The 27,318-nt window shown below is 46.0% G+C and overlaps 1 long non-coding RNA gene across 1 annotated transcript; it reads left to right on the plus strand.

Annotated features, from left to right (window-relative positions):
* On the plus strand, window positions 1-27,318 carry LOC308579570. The gene is made up of 3 exons (XR_014004542.1): window positions 1-201; window positions 5,833-5,927; window positions 27,158-27,318. It is a non-coding gene; the product is annotated as an uncharacterized lncRNA (long non-coding RNA).

Raw genomic sequence — 27,318 nt, forward strand, 5'->3', positions numbered from 1 at the left:
TTGGTGAAAGCGCTTTGGGTTACAACTTGTTTTGGTTTACTAACGGACCTCCGGAATGGATTATGGTTGTAAACCAAGGTACCACTGTATAATATTTACAGAGTGTAAAATGTAGAATGGAACAAACCTTTTGCCCTTGCTTTCCTTGAATGAAATTGCATTCAGTTTCTGACGAAGAGCAGCCACCTGTCTATGTCCCAGGTATGATCTTTGAATGGTTGCCAAATTTAACTTGACTTGTTGGGTAGTGAATTGGGCCAGGACCTGATTCGGATTCACTCTGTGCATACGGCACATGCACTCTTATCTTGGTAACTTTGGAGCAACGGGTTATAAAATGAGATTTTGTAACTTTGGGGAGAGGGCTAGAAGTAAAAGAGTTCAAATGATAACTTAGGGATACAACCTTTTCAGGTCCTTTAGGGGGGCTGGAAAAATCATGGAATGCTTTTAGGCACCATCATCTAATTTTCACAGGTTGGCAGCCAGCCTTTAGGTGCTCCTCCTAGAGCTAGAGAAATGGTTTAAAGCTGTCATTTAGCGACATTTGATCTCTAGCTGCTCATATTTACATGTTTATTTACATACACTTAACCTTCTCTTCCATCATGGAGCCCAAGGTAGCGTGCATGCATCTGTGGTTCTCAGGCAGTCTCCCACCCAGCACTAACCAGACCTAGACCTGCTCAGCTTCCAATAGGTCATGGCATCATGTTCCTTCTGACCCTACCCTGGGAATATATAGATCAAACTGTGAATAATTTCATTGTATGCACTGACTTCCTGATGAATTAGAGCTGCCTAGCCAACTCCCAATTGGCCCTTCCTTACTTAGAGGTATCAGAGAAGGTGAGGCAGAGTTTTGTTGGCCTGCTTTGACCTGCTTCTATATTCTGACTGTTTTTACTGAGAAAAGAATGAAAGATTTTCATGGATAATTTCAAGAACTTAACCCAGCTGACAGCAAGTCCGATGTGCTGCTTTGATGATACATATTTTTGTCAGCCCCAGAGACAGTTCCTGTTTGTGTGAAAATGTGTTCTCTGTATTGACCCTTAGAAGTTGAAGTTAGTGCCATGTCAAGAAACATATGTCTCTTGAAGGTAGATGAATTTTCTGTGCCTTAATTTTCTCCATGTTTCATATCCAAGAAGTTTTCTTCTGCAGGCAGATGATTCAGTAGATCAGCCCTGGTTGATCAGCTTGCAGTCTCTTTGTATCGTTCTGATTGCTGCCACCCACCCACTTCTTGGGTGCTGGCTGGGTCCTTCAAAGCCAGAGAGAAGCTTGGCTACGCCAAAGCAGCCACCCCACATTGATATGTAGTGAATTACATACTATAGGGGGACATGGGTGACGCTGTGGGTTAAACCACAGAGCCTACCTAGGACTTGCCGATCAGAAGGTTGGCGGTTTGAATCCCCACGACGGGGTGAGCTCCCGTTACTTGGTCCCAGCTCCTGCCAACCTAGCAGTTAAAAAGCACGTCAAAGGTCAAGTAGATAAATAGGTACCGCTCTGGCGGGAAGGTAAATGGCATTTCTGTGCGCTGCTCTGGTTCACCCGAAGCGGCTTAGTCATGCTAGCCACATGACCCAGAAGCTGTACGCTGGCTCCCTCGGCCAATAAAGCAAGATGAGTGCTGCAACCCAAAGTCGGCCACGACTGGACCTAATGGTCAGGGGTCCCTTTACATACTGTTTACATAGTATGTTATAGTATGTTTACATACTATAGGATGTTCCAGCCCCAAATGACAGAAGTAAGGAAACTTTCTCTAATTGCCCTGTGAAGGGTATAGGAACAAGGCAGCAAAAATTAGTCTTGTCCTCCTCTCTACTCCTCTCCCTGGTCTTTGGTTCTGTGTTGTGATTGTCAACTTCATAATTGTAAAAGAAATGGTAGGGAGAAGGATAAGCTAGTTGCTCATGGAATTATAAAACTTTATTAAGTACCTTCAAAGCCATTAAAAATCTGTTTGGTATACAAAATAATTGAGCTTATTCTTATAAAAATGTTGAGAATAGTCAGGCAGCTGATGTGATAACTGGGGTCTATAAAAAGACTCTTAATCTTTGGTCTATGGCAGGAGTCAGCAAACTTTTTTAGCTGTGGGCTGATCCACTGTCCCTCAGACCTTGGGGGGGGGGGGCGGGACTATATTTTGAAAAAAAATAATGAACAGATTCCTATGCCCCACAAATAACCCAGAGATGCATTTTAAATAAAAGGCCACATTCTACTCATGTAAAAACACCAGGCAGGTCCCACAAATAACCCAGAGATGCATTTTAAATAAAAGGACACATTCTACTCATGTAAAGACACGCTGATTCCCGGACTGTCCGCGGGCCGGATTGAGAAGGCAATTGGGCCGCAACCGGCCCACGGGCCTTAGGTTGCCTACCCCTGGTCTATGGTGTAACCATGCAGGACTCTTCAAACCAAGCATTCGGTCCCTGTCTCTTGACGGGAAGAGGAAGTCCAAGGTGCAGTGTTCTTGGTGTTGGGCAGGGTTATCCTTGGGCCTTCTCTAGTCTGGGTTGGTTTGTTTTTGTTCATCAAGAGTTTTTCCTGGGCTCCTTAAGCACCTTTTTTTCTTTTTTTGGTGCTGCTTTCATTTTCTCTTTTTTTGTGGGAAGCTTCAGTGTAGGAGGTGCTTTGTAAGAACAACTCAGAGTTTTCCTGATCTTGTCTGTTCAATCTCTAGGTATTTCCACAGAGAGGAATTTTAGAGCAAGACACCTGCTGAAAGGTCAGAAAGTGGAGGTGAAAGCAAAGGTGCCTGTAGCTGCTGCTCCTGCTCCAATGGATGCCTGGAAAAGTGCAGGCCAAGTGCCTGGGCAGCAGGTCAGTACGGAGAAGGGCAAATGAAACCAGAACTCTTGAGGCTGCAATCTGTGGCAGATTTAACCTGCAAGTCCATTCAACTCAGCAGGACTGTTAGTTCACCCCCTCATGTTAGCTCACCCTCTATACAATGCTAATGATAAACCAATTAGTCCTCTACTTCTTCTTTTCCCTGAAGCCGATTTGTCTTACAGGGCAAATTGGAAAGTGTGAAAGCCCTTGTTTCCAAAGAGGAACTGTTGCCCAATTGCTGCATCATAAATCAAGATGTGATTTGATTGGGTGGTGCAAATGAAAAGTACAGCATTATTTCAGAAAAGAACTGATATCTCAATTTGTTTTTATTGTTTTGTTTCCCACCCTATCCCACCCAAGGGTTGAGGGTGAGCAGCAGGTATTACAAATGAAACATGTCTCTCTAAAGGGCTTATGCTCGAAACGGAAGAGATAAAACAACCAAGAAGCAAGTCTAAGGCATCTAGGCATTTTTCTGTCTTTTTTTTATTGTGTTTCCATGCTGACTTTGGATGAGGGGGCAAAACAAATATTGCAGGCTAGTAACTTTTTGACTTATTTGTAAGGCTAGCTGAAGAAGTTGAGGAGATTTCACCCCTCCCATACCCAAGAATCTCCTGACCATCTCCTGATGGTCTCTGCTGACTCTCCACAGAGAGAAGGAGGCGTGTCCTGCCTATCTACTTATTCTGCCCAGCAACATATCTGTGTGTGTGAGAGTTAGTCAGTCAGTGTATCGGAGAGAGTGAGAGTGTTAGAGATCCTAGAGATAAGATTGCTGCTAAGAGCAGCTGCAGACTCTCAGTGTAGCATTGATTTATGCTCAGAATATTCAGCTCTGTATATAGCTTTGTATCATAGTTGTAGTTATAGAATAAAAGGAAGATATTTTACAGAGCTGCTCTCCGAGTGGTTTATACTCTGCAAGACTCTGCAAAACTCTGCTGCACAACGACTGTATTATTGAGACAGTGAATCCGGTGCTCTCAGCTCTAAGCTGTGAGTCCACAGCACTGTGACCTGTTCCTGTGGGAAAAGGAGGTCTCTGGCGGTGCTACCCAGCTCGCCTAGCCCAGTCGGGGTTGAGGTGCATGAGTCCAGTTGGCGCACTGGCTCTAGGGCGATGCTGACAGAAGTACCCTTCTCCCCTTTGCATACAAATTGGATGCAGCAGGATGAAGGAGAACTTCTGCTGCATCCTTGTTGAGCTCTTGTCCTGGCAAGAGTAGAGTTACGGGGCTGTAGGATCGTGCTATACTAGTTATTAGAGGGTTGAGTTGTCACGTCACCAGAGAAATGGATGGCTGTTTTTAACTCTTGCACAAAGCAGAGACACAAATGCCTAAACAAGGGCAGGGATCTAAGGAATGCCCATGCTTATACAGTGGTACCTCGGGTTACATACGCTTCAGGTTACATACGCTTCAGGTTACAGACTCTGCTAACCCAAAAAGGACAAGGAGAAGGGGACAACAGAGGACGAGATGTTTGGACAGTGTTCTCAAAGCTACAAACATGAGTCTGACCAAACTGCAGGAGGCAGTGGAAGACAGAAGTGCCTGGCGTGCTCTGGTCCAGGGGGTCACGAAGAGTCGGACACGACTAAACGACTAAACAACAACAAACCCAAAAATAGTGCTTCAGGTTAAGAACTTTGCTTCAGGATGAGAACAGAAATCGTGCTCCGGCGGCGCGGCGGCAACAGGGCGCGGCGGCAACCCATTTGCTTAAGTGGTGCTTCAGGTTAAGAACAGTTTCAGGTTAAGTACGGATCTCCGGAACGAATTAAGTACTTAACCCGAGGTACCATTGTATGCATGTCCATATTGTGTACCGTATGTATGTGTTTGTGTTGAAACAGTTTTTAAAATTTAAGCTCCAACAGGTTAGCAGTAGCGGCTTGTGCAAGGTGAGGCAGGTTGTACATTGGGACCTTCTCTGCAAAGATCCTTCCCGAACCTCTAAACCACTGTTTTGTTCAAGCATTAGTCATTAATTACTCGTGGATTTCATATCATAATCCATTAATTTATAGTTCATTCTCAGTATTTTTGTTCTGATGCTGCTGTTATTCACTGTGGAGAAAGGTGCTATTACACGACTGAAATTGAGAATATAATGGAAGAGTCCCAACTCAGCTCTCTGAAGGTGCACATTGTATTAGCTGTGAAAATTCAAGACTTAGCTGTTACATGCATGCAGAGAGCTGAAGGGAACTGTGCATGTAGCATGAAATGCCCTCTGGCGGACAAGGAGTGCAAAGTTAGCCAGTTCTTACAGTAAGGGAGGATGACCAAAGCACTGGCAGTGACATTTTCATTGCTGCAGTAACCTGAGGTTTTCAGTTTCCTTTGGTCCCTGCACAGTAGCAAAGTGGGGTTGATATGGCAGGCACATTAGTTCTATCGACTGTGAGGGTTTTGGAGCTCGCTTTAAGTCTTTGAGCAGCATCAGCTTTGACTGAGCCGTGGAATGCATGTTGAATTGTGAACTGCACCGGATTGATAGTGAACTAAATGCTGAATTCTGAAATAACCACAGAGGGGGGGGAATCAAGCATTTTAAACCTTGAATAGCATTTATTGAAATGATAAACTGTTTTTTATTGTAAGCATTTCCCCCATACTACTGCATTTAGCAAGGTAGCCTTTAACATTCACACATATTGTATTGATAGTTATATGATATATTCATGGGTTGACTTTTGTACACTTTTGTCAATAGCACCTTGGGCACAGCAGTCTTGCTCCTGGAAAAACTGCATTGTCAACCAATTAATAAATAACATCATTAATAAGGATTAAAAAGGGGGCAAATTGGTTGGTTTTTTATTGTTTAAAAACTTGTGTCCTCTTCAGTTCTTAATTCACCTGGGGCTGAATATACAGCCTGTGGCTTTATTGTAGATTCAGAAACACTTCTTCCATGTTAATGATTGCTTTTTAAAATGCTGGTTTTAATTTTCAGGTCCCTGACAAAGTAGGAATGAAGAGTGCTTCTCTAAAGGATTTATGTCCTGAAGACAAGAGGCACTTGGCAAACTTAATTAAGGAGCTTGCAAGGTGAGGATAAACTGTCTGATAATGCATCAGGTTTAGGATGAGACTCTTTCCTTCTTTATAAATATTTTATTAATTTCCAAATATAACAAAAATAAAACATCAATACAAATTCAGTATCAAACAAAAAGGTTGACTTCCCCCTAGTCCCTTCCTTGGTTCCAATGTTTATCAACATACCACATGTCCAGTGTAAAATAAAAACTATTAAAATTATTGTTCATTCATAATGTAATTACAAGTGGTCCTAGAACCCTGCCAATGTATTAACCTGTGTACATTTCTTCTGTATATATGTGTCAGGGGTTCAGGGACGGAGGCACAGCGGAGAGAGGAGATGGAGAGCGAATGGGAAGAATCTGGGGACAGCGGGGATTCCCAGAGCGGCAGCTGGAGATCAGGACCAGCTTCCCCACCAGAGCATAGCGGGGGGGGGGGAAGGTCCCTGTGTGCCAGGGGCAGCGTCCCTTCCAGCAGGGAGAGGGGATGAGTCAGGGGTGACCGCACCCCCATCAGAGGAAGGGGGAATGGAGGGGAGGTCAGAACCAGCCATCCTCCCGGAAGGGAGGGAAAGCAGTGACGGGAGTAGTGTAACGGTCAGAAGAAAGGTTGGGGGCTGGGCGCGCGCGCCAAGTTCAAATGTACAGGCGCGCGGGACAGCAGAGCCCCCGGATTGGGAGCCAGGTCCTAAAGCCCGCCGGAGGGAGGGGGAACAATCCGGGGAATCTTCAGCGTCAGAGGAGTCTAGGAAGGGCAAGACCCCAAGGGGCAGGAGGACCCAGCGGAAGAGGGAACGAAGGAGGAGGTGGAGCAAGGCAAGGATCTTAAACTGGTGTCGGGGCGGGACCGACTCAGAGGGAGCTTCAACGGTCTAGGCTTACAGACGTATGGCTGCGCGCCGCTACTGTCAAACCGCAAATGGATTTCAATAAAGACTTTTGTATATAAAGAGCAACTGGCGTTGGTCCTTTGTGAGCTGGGACCTGAGGCAGCTGTGACAGTAAGCTCCCTTTCCACATTTTTTTTTTTTTTTTTTGGCAAGCTCACGAAGAAAGGCAGGCATGACTACGGAGGAGCAGCTGGCTACACTGCAGGAGGCAGTCTCGAAGCTTTACGCAGAGGTAGCGGTCTCCAGAAAGAATGAAGAGGAAGCAGAAGCGCGCTGCAGGGATCTGCAAGCCAGGTGGGAACTTGTGTGCAAGGAAGGACTCCTGAGGTCCCGGGCGGAGGGGTTTGGCCTCGCAAAACGGGGGGGGGCAGCCTAGTAGCCCACTTCAATGGGGACCTGAAACACTATCCCAGCTTCAGAGCAGACGTTGTTTATGCGCTAAAGTTGCTTCGGAAAGACTTTAGAGATGAGGAGGAGAAAGTGGGTTTCATTATAACCCACCTGTATGGGGAAGCTAAAGCCTGGCTGCGCAATTTGTGGCGCGAAGATGGCCCCGCCCTTAGGAATTCAGATGCTTTTATAGCGGCCATGGACACTTGTTTTCAATCTACCGTGGACGTGGACGTCGCGAGGCGGGAGATGCATGGATTGCGGCAGGGCAAAGCTACAGTGAGACAATACCACTCTCGCTTCTTTGAGTTACTGAATGTGCTGCGCTGGGAGAAGGACTCCACGGCAGTGAGGGATCTCTTCTGGGAGGGGCTAAATGATTCCGTGAAGGATGAGCTGGCAAGAGGGGACAGACCTAGCACCACAGCAGAAGTGGTACAGAGAGCGCTCACGATAGGGGTACGCCAGGAAGAACGCCCTTGGCACAGGGATGAGGGTCGTCTGGCATGCGCACCCCCCCAGGGCGCCTCCCTTTCTGCCCAGGGACCTAGGGAGCGCGCACTCCACGCCTCCGCTGGGGGAGGGAGAAGTACCGATGGAGATTGGTGGTGCCAAGGCTCAGACAGCAGCCAGAGCCCTAGCGCCAGGAGCAGTCAAGACGACGACTCCTAGAGGAAGCAGGAACTGCTACATCTGCAATAGTGCAGGACATTTGGCCAAAGAGTGTCCCCAGAGGATCCAGAAGCACACTGCAGCCTTGGCAACAGTACAAGGAGCAGTGCAACAGGGGGAGCAGCTTCAGGGAAACGACAATGCCTGGCTGGAAGCAGAAGCACTGGGGCCCAGCCAGGCAAGTCAGTGAAGCAGTCCCCAGAGATCTTACAAGCCACAGACCCCCTCCCACCCAAGCCAGTGGTGCAGCTCACCGCATTGCTCCAGTTGCCGAATGGATCCACCCTGGAAGTCCCTATTACCATCGATTCTGGTAGTAACGCAGACTTTGTGGGGGTGGAGTTCGTCAAGCAGCATCGTATAGCGCTTCTGCCGGCCACGCTGTCACTACACGTCATCACAGTCGATGGCAGGAAGCTGCTGGGCGGGCAGGTGGTACAGCAAACACCTCCTATGGTGCTGCAAATTGGAAATCATTGAGAAGTCATCAGCTTTAACGTCACCCACCTGGCAGACACGCCCATAGTGTTGGGCATGAGTTGGCTGGATAGGCACAGTCCGGCATTAGCGTGGTACCAGCGGCAGTTGACCTTCAGCTCCTCCTACTGCGCGGAACACTGCATCCAGACTGGCCAGGAAGAGGAGGGTCGCGAGGATGCACAGCAGCTACACCTCGGCATGGTGCAGGCGGTCCCCCACAAGTACAAGGCGTTTCTGGAGGTTTTTTGCGAGAAGGAAGCTGACCAGCTACCTCCCCACCGGCCCTACGACTGCGCAATTGACCTCTTACCAGGGGCGACGCTGCCGACAGCGAAGCTGTATTCCATGTCCGAGGACGAGATGCAGGAACTCAGGGAGTTCATAGAGCACAATTTGAAGCGGGGATTCATCCAAGAATCCAAGGCAGTGGGGGGCAGTCCCGTGTTTTTTGTGAAGGACACGCCCCAAAAGAGATTGATCGTAGATTATAGGTTCATAAATTTGAAGACAAAGCCCAAAGCCTTTCCCATGCCCAGGATTGACGACTTGCTCGCGACGGTGAGGAAGGGGAGGATCTTCACCAAGTTGGATCTGCGCGGCGCATACAATCTCATACACATGCGGGAGGGTGATGAGTGGAAGACGGCCATGTTTACGCCGTTAGGCACCTATGAATACAAAGTTATGCCATTTGGTCTCCAAAATGGCTCCCACTGTTTCCAAGCATTCATGCACCATGTGTTAGCGGGACTCCTTTACAAGAAGTGCGTATGCTTCCTCGACGACATCCTGATCTTCTCGGAATCGCAGGAGGCTCACAAGAGTGACGTAAAGGAGGTCCTGCAGAGACTACGGGAGCACAGACTTTACGCCAAGCTGGAGAAGTGCCAGTTCGACGTGACGGAGGTGGATTTTCTGGGCTACAGGCTGTCCGACAAGGGACTCGCCATGGACAGCGCCAAGGTCCGCGCGGTGTTGGACTGGAAGAGCCCGCGCAATCGGAAGGAGGTCCAGAGGTTCGTCGGCTTCGCCAACTTTTACCGCAAGTTCATCAGGGGTTTCGCGAAAGAGACGGCGGCTATCACAGACACCCTCAGTTCCAAGAAGAAAAAGTTCACCTGGACGGACCAGGTGGAACAGTCCTTTCGGAGACTCAAGAGCCTCTTCGCGTCCAAAGAACAGCTGCTACACGTGAATCCCAACAAACCAATGCGGGTTGAGACTGACACCTCAGACAGAGCGGTGGGGGCGGTCCTGTTGCAGGAAGATCCGCAAGGGAACTGGAGGCCCTGCGCTTTCTACTCCAGGAAGCTCAGCAAGTCGGAACAGAACTACACCATCTGGGACAGGGAGTTGCTGGCCATTCATGCGGCCTTCAAGGCGTGGCGGCACTTCCTCATCGGAGCCAGACACACCGTGCAGGTGCGCACAGACCACAAGAACCTGGAGTATTGGCGCACGGCGAAGCTCCTGAGCCAGAGGCACATACGCTGGTCGGAGTTCTTTGCGGATTTCGACTTCAGGATAGAATACATCCCGGGAGACAACAACGTCATTGCAGATGCACTCTCCAGGAAACCGCAGTATCTCGAGGAAGCGGCACCGGTGGCGGCCAAACACATTTTCGCACCGCAGGCGTGGGCATGCGCTTCAGCTACCGTGGACCTGGACGCGGTGCGTCGCGCGCTGCAGACGGATCCCTTCGCACAATCCAAGATGGAGGATGTGCGAAGTGGCACAGCGAAGGACGACGAGATCCAGATACGCGACGGGCTGCTTACCCGCAAAGGTGCTCTCTATGTGCCGGGGGACGACCTACGCGCGAAAGTCCTGCAGCAATTGCACGGCGCGCCCAGCGCGGGACACTTCGGCAAGGAGAAGATGGCGGACTTAGTAGCCAGAGACTTTTGGTGGCCCCAGATGCGAGGAGAAGTCGCGGATTACGTCGCCAGGTGTGACACTTGCCAAAGAGCCAAACCAGTGCACAGGAAGCCGGCGGGACTGTTGGAACCGCTGCAGACGCCGCTAGAGCCGTGGGAGAAGGTGGCCCTGGACTTTGTCACAGATCTGCCCAGTTCGCGAGGCAAGACGGCGGTACTAGTGGTTGTAGACCTGTTCACCAAGATGGCGCACTTCATTCCTTGCGCGAAGGTGGCCACAGTGGAACAGACCGCCAAGCTGTTCATAGACCACGTGTTCAGGGTTCACGGCTTGCCACGGTCCATCCTGTCCGACTGGGGTCGTCAATTCATCTCCAGCTTCTGGCAGAAGCTGCTGGGTATCCTGAACGTCAAGATCAACTTAGCGTCGGCGAGACATCCGCAGACCAACGGACAAGCGGAGAGGGTCAACACCATCATGCAGCAGTACTTGCGATGCTATGCGAATCAACAGCCCTCGACCTGGGTGGACTATCTACCGCTAGCCGAGTTTGCCTACAACAACACGAAGCACGGGTCCACGGGGGTGACACCGTTCTTCGCCAACAATGGGTGGCATCCCAGAACCTTCCCGGGCTTAGAGACGACGGCGGAGGGGGAGCCGCAGGGAGCGGAGCACTTAGCAGCAGAGTTACAGGAGGTCCACGAGCAACTCAGAAGGCACTTGGAACTAGCTAAACACGCCTACAAAGTGCAGGCAGACAGACACAGGAGAGCAGGGGAAGACATTCAGGTGGGGGATTGGGTATGGTTAGCGGCCCAGGCGGTGCCGGCCAAATCGTTATCTAAGAAGAAGCTAGGACACAAGCAGCTAGGGCCGTACCAGGTCGAGGCACAAATCAATCCAGTGGCTTTCCGGTTGACTCTACCGGAAGGTTCCAGAATGCACCCGGTCTTTCATAGGTCGGTGCTCACACCCTACAAGGCACCGCACAGGTTTCAGGCGCCAGGGACCGCACCAGACCCATGCAGAAAATCACCAGCAGGGGGGAAGTCGCCGAGGCCGACGCCACTCAACGAGGTCACAGAGATTTTGGACTCGAGATGGGGGGAGGAGGGAGTAGAATATCTCCTCGCCAGGGAAGGTACCCCGGCCAGCGCCAACAGTTGGGTACCGGACTACGCCCTGGATGAGCAGTGTCTCAAAGACGAGTTCCATGCACTCTACCCACACAGACCCATGCCAGCAGATTTTTTCCACGATTGGCTTTTCACACTCACACTTTCAGCCAGCACGTTCCAGGGGTTCTCGTCCGCTGAGGAAACTACCCCGGAATCGAGCCCCCCGAGGGGATCCTGCTCGGGGGTTGACACAGACCGCTCCTATTGGTGGGACGATCAGCCGGAGGTGGGGTGGCGCAGAGAGCTGTTAAGGGGGCCCTGGCACGCAGCAGCACCTGAGGTAACGGGGGGAGAAACGGACATGGACGTGTTGGGGGAGGATCCCGGGTTCGAGCACGACTACACAGAGATGGAAGCAGAGGAGATCGACGCAGACGAGCACACTACGGACTGGCCGGATCCCGATGACCAGCGGCACACGGGGGAGAACGAACAGTTTCCAGCATTAACCCCCACAGCAATGGAGCACCCAGAACCCGCACCCGAGGAGAGGGAGGGGGAAGGGGGGCTTCGAGGGGGGGATGGATGTCAGGGGTTCAGGGACGGAGGCACAGCGGAGAGAGGAGATGGAGAGCGAATGGGAAGAATCTGGGGACAGCGGGGAGGAGAATGACAGTGATCAGAGGGATTCCATGAGTCTCTCCAGCGAATCAGAGGATTCCCAGAAGGGGGCGCCGGTGGTCAGGACAAGGGGGGTGCCGGGGGGACGCACCAGGAACAAGGGGCCAGCGGGGATTCCCAGAGCGGCAGCTGGAGATCAGGACCAGCTTCCCCACCAGAGCATAGCGGGGGGGGGGGAAAGGTTCCTGTGTGCCAGGGGCAGCGTCCCTTCCAGCAGGGAGAGGGGATGAGTCAGGGGTGACCGCGCCTCCATCGGAGGAAGGGGGAATGGAGGGGAGGTCAGAACCAGCCATCCTCCCGGAAGGGAGGGAAAGCAGTGACGGGAGTAGTGTAACGGTCAGAAGAAAGGTTGGGGGCTGGGTGCGCGCGCCAAGTTCAAATGTACAGGCGCGCGGGACAGCAGAGCCCCCAGATTGGGAGCCAGGTCCTAAAGCCCGCCGGAGGGAGGGGGAACAATCCGGGGAATCTTCAGCGTCAGAGGAGTCTAGGAAGGGCGAGACCCCAAGGGGCAGGAGGACCCAGCGGAAGAGGGAACGAAGGAGGAGGTGGAGCAAGGCAAGGATCTTAAACTGGTGTCGGGGCGGGACCGACTCAGAGGGAGCTTCAACGGTCCAGGCTTACAGACGTATGGCTGCGCGCCGCTACTGTCAAACCGCAAATGGATTTCAATAAAGACTTTTGTATATAAAGAGCAACTGGCGTTGGTCCTTTGTGAGCTGGGACCTGAGGCAGCTGTGACAATATGCAATAAAGTCCTTCCATTCTTCCTTAAATTCGTTGCCATCTCTTTCTCTTAGTTTCATTGTCATTTTCGCCATTTCAGCATATTCCATTAATTTAATTTGCCAATCTACTTTGGTTGGGACACCTTCTTTCCAATGTTGTGCAAGCAATACTCGTGTGGCTGCAGTCTCATACATAAGTTCTTTTGTTATCTAGGTATATCTACTCCTGTAATTCCTAGTAGGAATGCTTCTGGTAATTTGACAAAAGTTATTTTATACATTTTTTTCATTTCATTATAAATCATTTCCCAATAGTTTTTTTACTATTTTACATTCCTCCTACACATGAAAAAACATCCCTTCCGTTGTTTTACATTTCCAACACTTATTTTCTTTAGATTTGTACATTTTTGCTAATTTGACTACAGTTAGATACCATCTATACATCATTTTCATATAATTTTCTTTAATCGCTACACATGCTGTAGATTTAATCCCACTCTTCCATAGTTTTTCCCATTCCTCCATCTGAATAGTGTCCCACATCTTGTGCCCATTTAATCATGACTAAGATGAGACTCTTTCCAATTACTGTTATGAAATGTAAGCATTCATGTTTATTAAAAGCATATGACCACTCCTTGCTGGCACAGGTATGATCAAGTAGGGCATGGAGCGGTTGTCTGCCTCTCTCTGTTTCAAGAGACTGCTGCTGTTTAAGGAAGGCCTTCAAAGGGTTTCCTACAAAATTTGTCCCCATTGTGTCATGGATGGCCTGAAAAGTTGTGCCCTATCTCACTTTGCTGCTTCCCCCCAAGCACCTACAAGTTCTTGCTTTGGACTGTGACATACTAACATGGGGCCTCTGTGAAACCAGCACCCATGTGGTCCTGAGAGCACACTCCCTCCCAAAGGATCTTTAGTGGGAGTCACACAGAGTGCTGTCCTTAATGTGTGTATCTGAACCCTCCCAAACGACAAAGGTGAGTCCACATGAAAATAATATAAAAAATAAGACATTTATTATAAAGGTAGTTTTATCAAGGAGAAGGGGACGACAAAGGACGAGATGGTTGGACAGTGTTCTCGAAGCTACAAACATGAGTCTGACCAAATTGCGGGAGACAGAAGTGCCTGGCGTGCTCTGGTCCAGGGGGTCACGAAGAGTCGGACACGACTAAACAACAAAGTTTTATCAACAAAGTGCAGCAGCATACACACAATTCTAGGCACATATAAAAGCAATATTCTAACTTTCTAAAATAAGCATTCTAAATAAGGGTCCAAATTAAACAGGGGAGGTTAATGAGAAAGATAGTCACAAGTTAGTTCTCTTGGCACCTGCTGGAGTGCTCCTGAAACTGTGAGTGTGCACACCTGTGAGTGTGCAGGTGATCTGACCTGAGGTGGCCTGACTCATCCTGGAAGTGCCATTATTCTGTCTAGTTTGTATTTTCAGTTCTATGGCATTCCCAGTTGGTTGAAGGAACCTGGCACCAGAATCTTAAAGCGGAGGCGTCAGGACCTTTTGCTTACTAATTATCCCATAGCCATTGTTGCAACCTAGCTTACTGAGGAGGAGTGAATTGTTATGTATCTTCCTGACCTAGCTGGCAAGAAGGTCAGGGATAGCCAGAGGAACGGTGTCTTTCCCCATTTAAACTGTCCCAGACTCTCCCTAAGGGAGAATTGCCCTTTGCTTGGATCCTGCTTGCGAGTTTCCCACAGGCATTAGGCCAGCCCCTGGGAGAGCAGGATACCGCACTAGATGGGCTGTTGGCTGGATCCGGCAGAACTCTTCTGGGTTTTTTTAAAAAAAAATTTTTATTAAGTTTTAACAATACACAGTATAAAAGAAAAAATACAGAGACAAGAACAAAAGAGATATAAAAATACAAAATACATACTACAAAATACAACAATACAAACATTAAACACAAAAATACAAAAATGCATACATTAAAAAACTAATAGTAAAAAAGAAAAAAGACATATAGGAAAAACACAAAAATTCCCTCTTCCTTAGTTTTATATCTTAAATTCACATATTTTCCTGACTTCCTCACATCCCCCGTTCTTGTATCCCTTTTAAAATTTGGTTCAGCAAATTCATAGCCCTTAATTTATCTGTTGTTGGTTTAATCTTAATTGTTATCTTGTTGCTAGAACCCCCACAGTTCATTTCAATGTCATCAACATTCAGAAATTTTACAATATTTCTGCAAATAGATTTTAAATTTTCCCCAATCTTCTTCCACTTGCTCTTCTCCCTGGTCTCGGATTCTGCCAGTCATCTCCGCCATCTCCATGTAGTCAATTAGTTGCATCTGCCAGTCTTCCACGGTGGGTAGATCTTCTGTCTTCCAATGTTTTGCTATAAGAATTCTTGCTGCTGCTGTAGCGTACATAAAAAAAGTTCTATCCTTCTTTAACACCGATTGGTCAACTATGCCCAGGAGGAAGGCCTCTGGTTTCTTCAGGAAGGTATATTTAAATACCCTTTTCAGTTCATTATATATCATTTCCTAGAAAGCCTTAATCCTTGGGCACGTCCACCAAAGGTGAAAGAAAGTACCTTCAATTTCTTTACACTTCCAACATTTATTATCGGGCAAATGATATATCTTTGCAAGCTTGACTGGGGTCATGTACCACCTATACATCATTTTCATAATATTCTCTCTTAAGGCATTACATGCCGTGAATTTAATCCCGGTGGTCCACAACTTGTCCCAGTCAGCGAACATAATGTTATGGCCTATGTCTTGTGCCCATTTTATTATTGCCGATTTTACTGTTTCTTCCTCAGTATTCCATTTCAACAGCAGATTATACATTCTCGAAAGTGTCTTTACATTGGGTTCTAACAATTCTGTTTCTAACTTTGATTTTTCCACCTGGAAACCAATTTTTTTGTCCAAGTTATAAACCTCTCTTATTTGAAAATAATGTAACCAGTCTCACACCTTCTCCTTAAGCTTGTCATAACTCTGCAGTTTCAGTTTGTCACCTTCCTGTTCTAGAATTTCCCAGTATTTTGGCCATTTAGCCTCCATGTTCAGTTTTTTCAAAGCTTTCGCTTCCATAGGTGATAGCCACCTTGGTGTTTTACTCTCTAAAAAATATTTATACCTTATCCAGACATTGAACAATGCTTTTCTGACAATATGGTTTCTAAATGCCTTATGTGCTTTAACCTTGCCATACCAAAGATATGCATGCCACCCAAATATATTGTCATACCCTTCAAGGTCCAACACATCCGTGTTCTCAAGAAGCAGCCATTCCTTCAGCCAGCAAAAAGCTGCTGACTCATAGTAAAGTTTTAAGTCTGGCAGGGCAAACCCCCCTCTGTCCCGGCAGAACTCTTCTGATGTCCTTATGTCCAGAGGGATTCCAAATGAGCAAACCAATCAGTGGGCCATTTCCTCTCTTGCACGGTGACCTCCTTCCTCAAGAAGTTCCAGAGCCTGAAGAAGGGCAGAGGCCAGGTGAGGGAGACCAGAAGCAGAGTCTGAAAGGGCCTCAGTGCGTCCTTGGAGCAATCTGTGGCGCTGCAGTCTCTGGCCAGCTGTTTCCTGGGGGCTCCTCCTCTGGAACAGGCCAGGACACCTGTCAAGGAGCTGTAGGGGGCGAGCACAGGCCATTCATGGGGCAGGAAAGAACAAGAGGCATAAAATGGAATTAGCTTTTATGCGCAGCAAGCAACAACACAGCCCAGTCTCCCACAGCAGACGGAGACTGAGGCGAGGGGGTGGGCTCGTCCTCTGAGCCTGCCTGGCCTGTCGCTCAGCAACTGCAGGTCTGTCCTCAAAAGGGATGTCAGAGCCAGCAGGACTGGGACTGCCCAGCCGCTGAGCAGCAGATGCAGTCTCCAGTACATAAAATTCCAATAGATAATAAATTTTCCTTTCTTTTTCCTACTTTCCATCCCATTTTCCATGGTGTTTCTTTATTCTATCATATTGCTGCACCCCAACTTCACTCTTTTGTATCATAGCAAAAATACAATCATCTCCAATTATTTCCATTGCTCATAGTTCAAATCCTGCTCGCGAATTTGTGATATTATAATATTTCTTCAAATAGTCCTAAAAAGACTTCCATTAAACATAAATCAGTCATGGTTAAGTTCTCTTATTTTAGCTGCCAGCTTTGTTGATCTATTCTTTGCTTATCCATTCTTTTCTGCTGGGAACTTCTTCATTGTTCCATTTCTGTGCATAGAGAATCCTAGCTGCTGTAGTTACATACACAAATAACCATCTTTTTTTGAACTTCTAGCCCTATAACCCCAAAAGCTTCAGTTTTGTTTTGTTTTTTTCATTTGAGGGGTATAATCACTCTGAACAGAAAAAAGTCATATATCGTTCCCCAAAATTCCTTTTTTTTTTTTTTATAAAATTTTTATTGGTTTTACAACATTTTTGAGAAAAACAGACAAACATTAAAAATGACAAACATACACGTATAGTTTCAAACATATTTTCATAAACCTCCTTTCTAGGACTTCCCCATACCCCCCCTCTCTGCATCCCAATGTCCATAGTTCAACTAGCAACTCCCAGTTATTACTTTCCAATCTCTATCATCTTAGTCCTCTCTTACACTCTGACCTTATGTCCCTGTACCCCTTTGTTTCTGGAAACTACGACATTTTAACATTCATTAAGTTTATAGTAGTCCTTAAGATAGCTTTTAAATTTTCTCCATTCTTCTTCTACCGTCTCTTTTCGTTGGTCACGGATTCTGCCTGTCATCTCGGCCAATGTCATGTAGTCCATCACTTTCATCTGCCATTCTTCCAAAGTGGGTAGGTCCTGTGTCTTCCAATACTTTGCGATGAGTATTCTTGCTGCTGTTGTGGCATACATGAAAAAAGCTCTATCTTTCTTTGTCACCAATTGGCCGACAATGCCCAAGAGGAAGGCCTCTGGTTTTTTAGAAAAGGTACATTTAAGTACCTTTTTCATTTCATTATAGATCATTTCCCAGAAGGCCTTAATCTTCGGGCATGTCCACCAAAGGTGATAAAAAGTACCTTCAGTCTCTTTACACTTCCAACATTTGTTATCGGGCAAATGATAGATTTTTGCCAGCTTGACTGGGGTCATGTACCACCTGTATACCATTTTCATAATGTTTTCCTTTAAGGCATTACATGCCGTAAATTTTATACCGGTGTTCCATAACCATTCCCAGTCAGCTGACATAATGTTATGTCCAACATCTTGAGCCCACTTAATCATAGCCGATTTAACTGTTTCATCCTGTGTGTTCCATTTCAACAACAAGTTGTACATTCTAGATAAATTCTTAGTATTGGGTTCTAACAATTCGGTTTCTAATTTTGATTTTTCCACCTGGAAGCCGACTTTCCTGTCCTGTTTAAAAAATTCCATTATTTGACGATATTGGAACCAATTTTCCACTTTATGCTTCAATTTCTCCTGACTTTGTAATTTGAACTTATCTCCATCCTGTTCTAAAATTTCCCAATACTTCGGCCATCCGACCTCCATATTGAGTTTTTTCACTGCATTAGCCTCCACTGGTGACACCCATCTAGGGGTTTTGTTTTCCAATAGATCTTTATATCTTATCCAAACATTAAACAATGCTTTTCTGACAATGTGATTTTTGAAGGCACTGTTAACTTTATCATACCAAAGATATGCATGCCAACCAAAAGCGTTATTGAAACCTTCCAGATCCAAGATGTCTGTATTCTCGAGGAGCATCCATTCTTTGAGCCAGCAAAAAGCTGCTGCCTCATAATACAATTTTAGGTCCGGCAGGGCAAAACCCCCTCTTTCTTTAGCATCTGTCAATATTTTAAATTTAATTCGGGGCTTTTTGCCCTGCCAGACAAATTTCGAGATATCTTTGTGCCACCTCTTAAAACATTCCATCTTATCAATAATCTGCAAGGTCTGAAACAAAAATAGCATTCTAGGCAATACATTCATTTTAATTACTGCAATTCGGCCTAACATTGACAGTTTCAAATTTGACCATATTTCTAAATCTTTTTTAATTTCTGACCAACATTTTTCATAATTGTCCTTATACAAATTCTGATTCTTGGATGTTAGATAAACCCCTAGATATTTGACCTTCTTGACCACAGTCAAACCTGTTTCCTCTTGAAATTTCTCCTTTTCCATATCTGTTAGGTTTTTCCCTAAAACTTTGGTTTTTAGCTTGTTCAACTTAAATCCAGCTACCTGGCCAAACTGTTGTATTATTTCTAATACCTTTTTCGTACTAGTGTTTGGCTCTTGCAAAGTCAATACTAAGTCATCTGCGAACGCTCTTAACTTGTAATGTTTAGCTCCGACCTGCACACCTTTAACCTGCTGGTCATTTCTTATCATATTCAGCAACACCTCCAGAACTGAAATAAAGAGTAATGGGGAAATCGGGCACCCCTGTCGTGTTCCTTTTTCTATCTTAAGCTCCTCAGTCACAACATTATTTACAATCAGTTTGGCTTTTTGTTCAGAGTATATTGCAGCCATACCATTCTCAAAACCCCGGCCTACCCCCATCCTATGAAGGTTCTTCTTCATAAAACTCCAAGAAATATTGTCGAAGGCTTTCTCCGCGTCCACAAAGATCAATACTGCTTTAGTGTTTATATTCACCTCTAGCTTTTCCAGAATGTCTATAACATTCCTTACATTGTCTGCCAGGTGTCTTTTAGGGAGAAAGCCTGCTTGGTCCTTATGAATCATCTCCATCAAAACTCTTTTGAGTCTTTTTGCCAAAATGTCTGCAAAAATTTTGTAATCCACATTGAGCAATGATATTGGGCGGTAGTTCTTGAGTTGGGTCTTTTCAGTCTCTGACTTTGGTATGAGTGAAATATATGCCTCTTTCCACGATTCAGGTGCCCTTTTTCCTTCAAGGATCTCATTACAAACTTCTTTTAATGGTTGAATCAACCATTCCTTCAGCGATTTGTAGTATCTAGAAGTCAGTCCATCTGGTCCCGGAGATTTACCCAGTTGCATATTCTGAATGGCAGCCTCTATCTCTTGTTCTGAGATTCTCTGGTTCAGGTCCATCTTACTTTGCTGAGAGATGTTTTGTAATCCATATCTTCCAAGGAATTTGTCTATATCTTCTTCATTTTGCGGGCCTTGAGTGTAGAGTTTTTTGAAATAACTTAAAAAGCAATTTCTGATTTCATTGGGTTTAGATATGTTCTTTCCATCCACCTCTAGGCTTGTAACTGTATTTAGTTTCTGCCTTTTCTTCAATTGCCATGCCAAAAGTTTACCACATTTATTTGCTGATTCAAAAGTTTTTTGCTTCATTTGCTTTATCTTCCATTCAATCTCTTGGTTCATCAATTCCATATATTGAGTTTGATATAACTTGATCTCTCTTAAAATGTCCTGAGACTTTGGTTTTGTTCTTAATTTCCTCTCTCCTTCCTTTATCATTTCCAAGATCTTCTCTTTTTTCTCATTTTGTTTTTTCCTCTTTATTGAATTTTGTTGAATCAAAAATCCTCTCATAACCGCTTTACTTGCATCCCAGATCACTCTTTTCTCCACGTCGGTCCTCAAATTTATTTCAAAATAGTCTTTTAGGGTCTTTTGGGCCTTCGTGAGAATCTCCTTATCTCGAAAGAGGGTGTCATTCATTCTCCATCTAAATTGACCAGTTATTGTGAGTTTCATCTCCATCTTCACGGCGTTATGGTCGGAGCAAGTTTTTGGGCAGATTTCCACTTTCTTAATCTTTGGAGCCAGTCCACTAGTAACCCAGATTTGGTCAATTCTGGTCCAGGTCATCATTGCTTGGGAGAAAAAGGTTCCCTCTCTCTCCAGAGGGTTCCTTGTTCTCCAGATGTCTATCAAGTCCATGTTTTCTGTCATTTCGAAAAAAGTCTTAGGGAGTCTCCCTTCTTTAGTGACTGTTAGTCTTTGTGCCTTGTCCATATTAGTGGAGACCACGCCATTCATGTCTCCCATGATTATCATATTGTAATCCAAATAGTCCGTCAAAGTTTCATGAAGTCTCTTAAAGAAGTCAGATTTGCCTTCATTTGGTGCATAAATTCCAACAACTAAGAATTTTTCTCCTTGTACTTGTATCTCCACAGCCAGATATCTCCCTTGTTCATCTTTGAATATCATTTTTGGAGCCCATTTCTCCTTCACATATATTACAACTCCTCTCTTCTTAACTTTGTCTGATGAAATAAATTCTTGTCCTAGCCTTTTATTTGAAAGTAATCTCCTGTGGGCTCTGGTTATGTGAGTTTCTTGTAAGCATATCAAGTCCAATTGTTCTTTATTCAATATATGAAATACTTGTCTTCTCTTCAAAGGCCCATTGAGCCCATTACAATTCCAACTAAGGAATTGCAGAGCCATCTTGTTATTTTCTTAAGGCTCCTCCAACAGCTCCAAGTTGTTGCTCTTCTTCTGATGGTGGTGGTTTTTGTCCAAACGAGAGATTCAGGATGTCCAGTGCTCTCCTCTGTTCTGCAAGTACGTCCACCGTCCCCTTCTGTAAATCCTCCTGGTATCTTGCCAAAAATTTGTCTTTATCTTGAATTGTCTTTATTTTCACTTTCTTTGCCTTGAAGTCAAATGACAGTCCTTGTGGAAACTCCCACCTAAAGCGAATAGTGTTCTTCTTTAGCAAGAGAACCAAGTCCTTGTAAAAGTTTCTTAAATCCAAAATGTATTTTGGGATGTCTTTAAAGATCTGTACAGCTGAATTTCCAATTTGCAGGGCCTTTTCAAAGTGTAATCCTAATATTTTGTCTCTTTCCTCCTTGGATCTGAGTGTAATCAAGCAGTCTCTCGGTGTCTTTCTATCTTGCTTTTTACCCAATCTGAAGGCAGTCGTAATTTTAAATTCGTCTTCCTCAAGGTCCCAGCAATCCGCAAACTCCCGTGTCAAGTATTCCACAAGGCTGTCTCTTTCGTTCTCCGGAATCAGTCTTAATTTTAAATTTCTCTCTTTCCTCTGTAACTCCCACAAGGCCAAAGTTGCATCATGCTCATAGACCTTCTTGGCAAGCGGCTCTAGCTTCTCCTGTGTCTCTCCGGCAGTGGCTTTGGCCTCCTCGGCAATTTGGCGCGTGGTGGCGTTCTCCTCTACCAATCTATTTATAGATTCTGTATTCTGGTTTAATCTTGTTGATATTTCTGTTAATTTTTGTGTGTTCTCTGAAGTCTGTTTTGTCAAAGACTCCAGGGTTTGGTTTATCTTGAGCAGGGCCTCTGTCACAGCTTCCATAGAAACGGCTGCTCCTTTGTCTTGACCTGTTGTTCCTGCTGATCCGGCTGTTGCGCCTGAGATTGAGCCTCTTTTCTTTGCCTGTTGCAGCTGCAACTGTTGTTGTTGCTGTTGTTGCTTGATCTTGGCTCTTGTGACTATCTCTTCTTGTGGGCCACTCATGTCAAGGTCAATTCCCACGGGATTTGTTCTCCCTTGGAAAATTCCACTGTCTTAAGCCGTGCCGAACTTTACTTTATCCTCTAGAGGGAGCAAATCAAAATGGCCATAGAGCGAAATTTCCAAGTACCAAAACAAAGGAGACAATCCAAAAAGTAAGAAAAAGGGAGATTAACACAGTCAAAGTCAATGTTACTAAATACTTGTAACTTCAAATTGCCACAGTTGCCCAATTTATACTGTTTCTTCTTATAATATGCAATAGTCAGGCAGTGTGGAAACTTTGTATCAAAGTATCACTTCACAGGGAAAAGTCAGTTCAGTGTACTAAGAAGGCAGACCGTTTCGTACTTTCAAACAAATGAGACAGCAGAGGTTTTTTTCCTCCAAATAAGTCATGCAGTTAATGGTCAGATTCGCCTCCCCTCTGCCCTGCTTGCTAGAGGGGAGATCAAAGGTTTAAATGTCCGGTTTAGCTGATCAAAGGACGGATTTAAACGGATGCAGGTTTAGAGCTCCGTTGCTTTCGCTTTCATGCAGTCGGGGGGAGGCAGACTTCCTTTGTTTAAATCTCCCCCGTTTTTAGCCCAATTTTTAAAATTGAAAGAGTCCCGGTTATTTTTCAGTTCTTACTCACGGGGAATCAGTCCGAATTTCTTTTCAGGAAGGAATCGGCGCTCTCCGCTTATGGCGACGCGGCTTCACTTCGCAGGCTGGGTAGCGACTCTCAGCACCGCGCTCACTCCCGATGTCGATCCGTAGCCTTTAAAAAGGCTCTTTCACGGTACCGGGGGGGCGCGAAGGTGCCCACCGAGTCTCCTTGTTCTCAGGCTTCAGCGCCTGGGATTTTAGGGGTCCCCCGCTTGCCGTAGCGGGTAAGACCCGAACTTGCGAAGCAGTCCTTCTCCGGAGCTCGGAGCTAGGACCGCCATTAAGCGCTGGCACCGACCGGAAGTCCCTCCGTTCCCCAAAATTCCTCGTTTTCATTCAGGTCCACCACACTTTCTCATCCTGGTCTTCTTTTATCTTCTTCCAGCTGCCCATGATTGTCAAGGAGATTTACAGACATCTCCACAGGATCACAGACAAAAAAAAAAGACACTTATGGCAGTGGCCACCTCACATCAAGACTGCAGTGTGCAACCTCGTCTCAAAACGGAAGAACTCAGTGGTAGACATCCTTCTGGAATGCTCTCTGGAATGTGAAGAGTAAGAGATGAGTCATTAATCCCGCTAATATTATTTTTATTTTATTTTTAAAATTACTCTAATCCTAATGTACACCAAGCCCACCTGGTGACATGCCAACCAGGTGAGTTACTGATGGATATATCCATCTTGCTTGCAAATCTCAGGGCATCTCAGATGCCCTGCATAACCTGCGATCCACCAAGCCAGGCCACAGCCCATCAGCCACGGATGGAGATTTCCCAACTCTGGGGCATCTCCCAGGTTTTTCAAGTAGAGCTGCCAACTTTTTGTCTCCTGGAAACTGCTTGCTCTGCAGGAGTGAGGCTTTCTTCCACGCTGTGAAAAGCAGTACACAGTGTGGATCAAATTTCTGTTCAAGATTCAGGTGGAAGCCATGCCAGGTTTCCCACACACACACCTGGACAGTTGGCAGGGATGGGAAACAAATTCTGTTCCAAAACAAAAACAGCAGATGTAGACTGAGGCAAGGGGTGGGCTCCTCTGAGCCTGCCTGGCCTGTCACTCAGCAACGTGCAGGTCTCTCCTCAAGAGGGATGTCAGCGGGGAGGAGAGCCAGCATGACTGGGACTGCCCAGCCACTGAGTAGCAGATGCAATCTCTGTCCATGTCTGCGCTCACACTGAGACTCTCAACCTCAGGCCTTGTCCTGGAAGAGCCTCCTTCTTCTGAACCCTCCTTGATGGCTCAAACCTCCTGCTTCAAGCGCCTCCCAGCTCCTCCCTTCCCCAGGCTGCTCCCCACCATGATCCAGGGTTTAGGGGTCGTCGTCTGAGGTCCTCCTGGCTAGGCGGTGCCCACCACTCTTACTCATCCAGCCAGTCCTTGACATTACCATACAAACCCCACTAGCCCTCTGTCCTGATTTCCCAATTGGTCTCTGCTCGTGACCTTCGTTCCTCCAACTACATCACCCTCCAAGGATTTCGTACCCACACAGTCACACCCTCAATGCCCCTTGTAGTAGGAACCACTTTTCAGCATTCCCTGTATCTGGGGCAGATTTTCATAATTTTGGGTTAGATCAGAGCAGCCAACATGTGGCCCTCAATGCGTTTCTTGGCAGCCCTCAGCAACCTTTGAGGCGCCCATACACACCTGTAGCCCTTGCACTGCCTTCCCAAAGCTGGGTAAGCAAGGTGCTGGGCATGGGAAGGAGGCATGAGGGATCTGTCAGGGTTCTAGAGTCCTCCAGCTTCCTTCCCAAAGCTTAGTTAGCTCTTCCTAGCTTTGGGAAGAGGGTGGGAAGGCTCTAGGTCCTGCCAGGGCCTTGTGCCTCCTTCCCAAATCCCAGTGCCTCACTTGTCTACCTTTGAGAAGGCAGCATGAGGGCCGGGGTGTGTGTGTCAAATTTTGGCCTCGCTCCCCACTCCCACAGTGTGCAGCAGGTTCCGTGATGAACTACTCTTGTGGCCCACTTGATATGAAAAATTGGAGCACCCTGATTTAGATGTTGTATATTTCTGCTCTGGTGCCTCTGCGTGAGGGGTGGATTACAAATACTTCCAGTGAATAAATGATGCATGTTAATGTATTTTGGCGTTTAATGAAGCCAAGAACTGTATCACAAGATTCAAAGGAGTCAAAATGCAAGGCATCTTTGCATTGTGAGCTGCACATGAGTCTGGGAGGTGTGGTCTGGTCAGAATCCACAAATACTGATATTTAAACCACCCCTATTATTATCTGGGATGGAAGGATCTGTCCAAATTGGTTCTCTCAGTGTCTCATTTCTCCACTCTTCGATTCAGTTCCACACATTTTGCAGCAATCATCAAATCTTTTTTTTTAAAAAAAAAATGCTCATGAAAATTTATCATAATTTTAGTGCAAATTTCTCCTGATAAACATGTTTTTGCGAGCAAATCCCACTAATGTAGCACATTTATGCATTTTTAAAAATGCACACTTCCCCCAATATGTGCATTTATGCAAACACAGGTTGTATGAGTACATTGCAAAAATCATAGCTGTGCGAATTTTAAAAGACAGCAGTATTTTGTTTCAAATATTCTTTCTGAAAGTGTAGATTTGATAGGTTTGTCTTTCTTTCCTTTTTTAAAATGATTTTTATTAAGTTTCCATTTACCAAATTACACATATCATACCAATTAGTCCAAATTATATCAGTCCACATCATAAAGTCCAAATATTTTCCGGATTATAAATTTTTGTGGGGGATACCCATGCTTCTCGATTGGCCGGAGTCCATACATCTATATTTCTGCTGCTTTTCTGATGTTTTCCAGTCCCATCTTCTCAACTCTTTGTTGTTACTCATATTCCTTTTCTGTCACCTCCGAGTTCTCTCCACAAGTGGGTTGAAAGAAAGTTTATATCTCTGTGTGGGCTTTTGTAATGGTCTCTCGTAAATCTCTCGCAGAAATCCAATAATCAGGACATTCGTTCAAGCAGACACTCGATCTTGTCACTCCGATGAAATACAGTCTAAATGTCCGCTCATTAACTTTCCAGACCCGCTGCATCATAAATTAGTCCTCCAGGAGGGTAGCCTTTTAAGTTTTACGATCCCAAGCTGATAACCGGTCCACGGCTTTTCCTCCCTAGACCCTATATCCTGCAGCGAAGGTCTGCCTGTCCATATCGAGTCCAATTTCTTACTGCGTCACAGAGAGAGACTCTTTTCTTTTCCAAATCTTTCACAGAATAAAACCTTCAATTCATATTTTTTCCCTACACAGTTCATTTTTAAACCCTCTTGCAAATTAGTCGTTGAGACGGTTCTTTAAGGGGGAGGGTTGTTAAATTAATCACATGAAAAAGTAGAAAGTCTTCCCCCCCTTTCCGTTCCGTGTACCAAAATGTCTACCATTCTCTGATGTTATCTCTGTTCCTTCCGTCCCGTTCTCAGTGGTAAAATTATTAGCAGGTCAAAACAGACAGTTCTTTAAGGGGGAGGGTTGTTAAATTAATCACATAAGAAAGTAAAAAGTCTCCCCCCCCCTTTCCATTCCTCCTACCAACATGTCTGCAATTCTCTGATGTTATCTCTATTCCTTCCGTCCCAATCTTCTTCATCTCAGTGGTAAAATAATTAGCAGATAAAAACACTCCTGACCTCTCTTGAAGCATGTGCATTTACTTTCTCCAATTGTTTCTTCTTTTTAAGCAACGCAACCAGATTCGCTCCTGAAAGTAGCTTCCAGGAGTTCCAAGCCTGTTTGAGGGCTTTCCATCCTGTGCCTCACCCCCTCCTTCAATCGAACTCGGGGGTGATTTATGGCATCCGCGGGTGAGTACAGCGTCTTCCCCTTCCCAGGGAGACGAGGGAGACTGATTTTACTCCCCATAATCAGCCTCTAATTACCGTATTTTTCGCTCTATAAGACGCACCAGACCACAAGGCGCACCTAGTTTTTGGAGGAGGAAAACAAGAAAAAAAAATATTCTGAATCTCAGAAGCCAGAGCAGCAAGAGGGATTGCTGCGCAGTGAAAGCAGCAATCCCTCTTGCTGTTCTGGCTTCTGGGATAGTTGCGCAGCCTGCATTCGCTCCATAAGACGCACACGCATTTCCCCTTACTTTTTAGGAGGGAAAAAGTGAGTCTTATAGAGCAAAAAATACGGTACCTCGTTCAAGCTGGATAGATGGTATTGTCGGCCATCTTCCAAGGTGCCCCTAGCGGGCCCCCTTGATAGGTTTGTCTTTCAGTGCTTACGCAATCAGATTTATCGTCCATCCCTCATGATCACTGATTGCAATAAAGAAAATGACATGATTGACACACATCATTTTCCTTAGGCTTCATATCGCCACATATCTCGAATATTGATGGCACTGAAGGAATTCGGCCACACAGTCGTAGCTAGGAAGAATGAGATGCTTGAGGTAAGGGTGCCAAATGAAAAAGGAGCATTGCAAGAGTGTAGGTCAGCCATCCCCAACCTGGTGCCCCTTCCCCA

This window comes from Podarcis bocagei, assembly GCF_964188305.1.
Source record: "Podarcis bocagei genome assembly, contig: HAP1_SCAFFOLD_209, whole genome shotgun sequence".
NCBI lineage: Eukaryota > Metazoa > Chordata > Lepidosauria > Squamata > Lacertidae > Podarcis > Podarcis bocagei.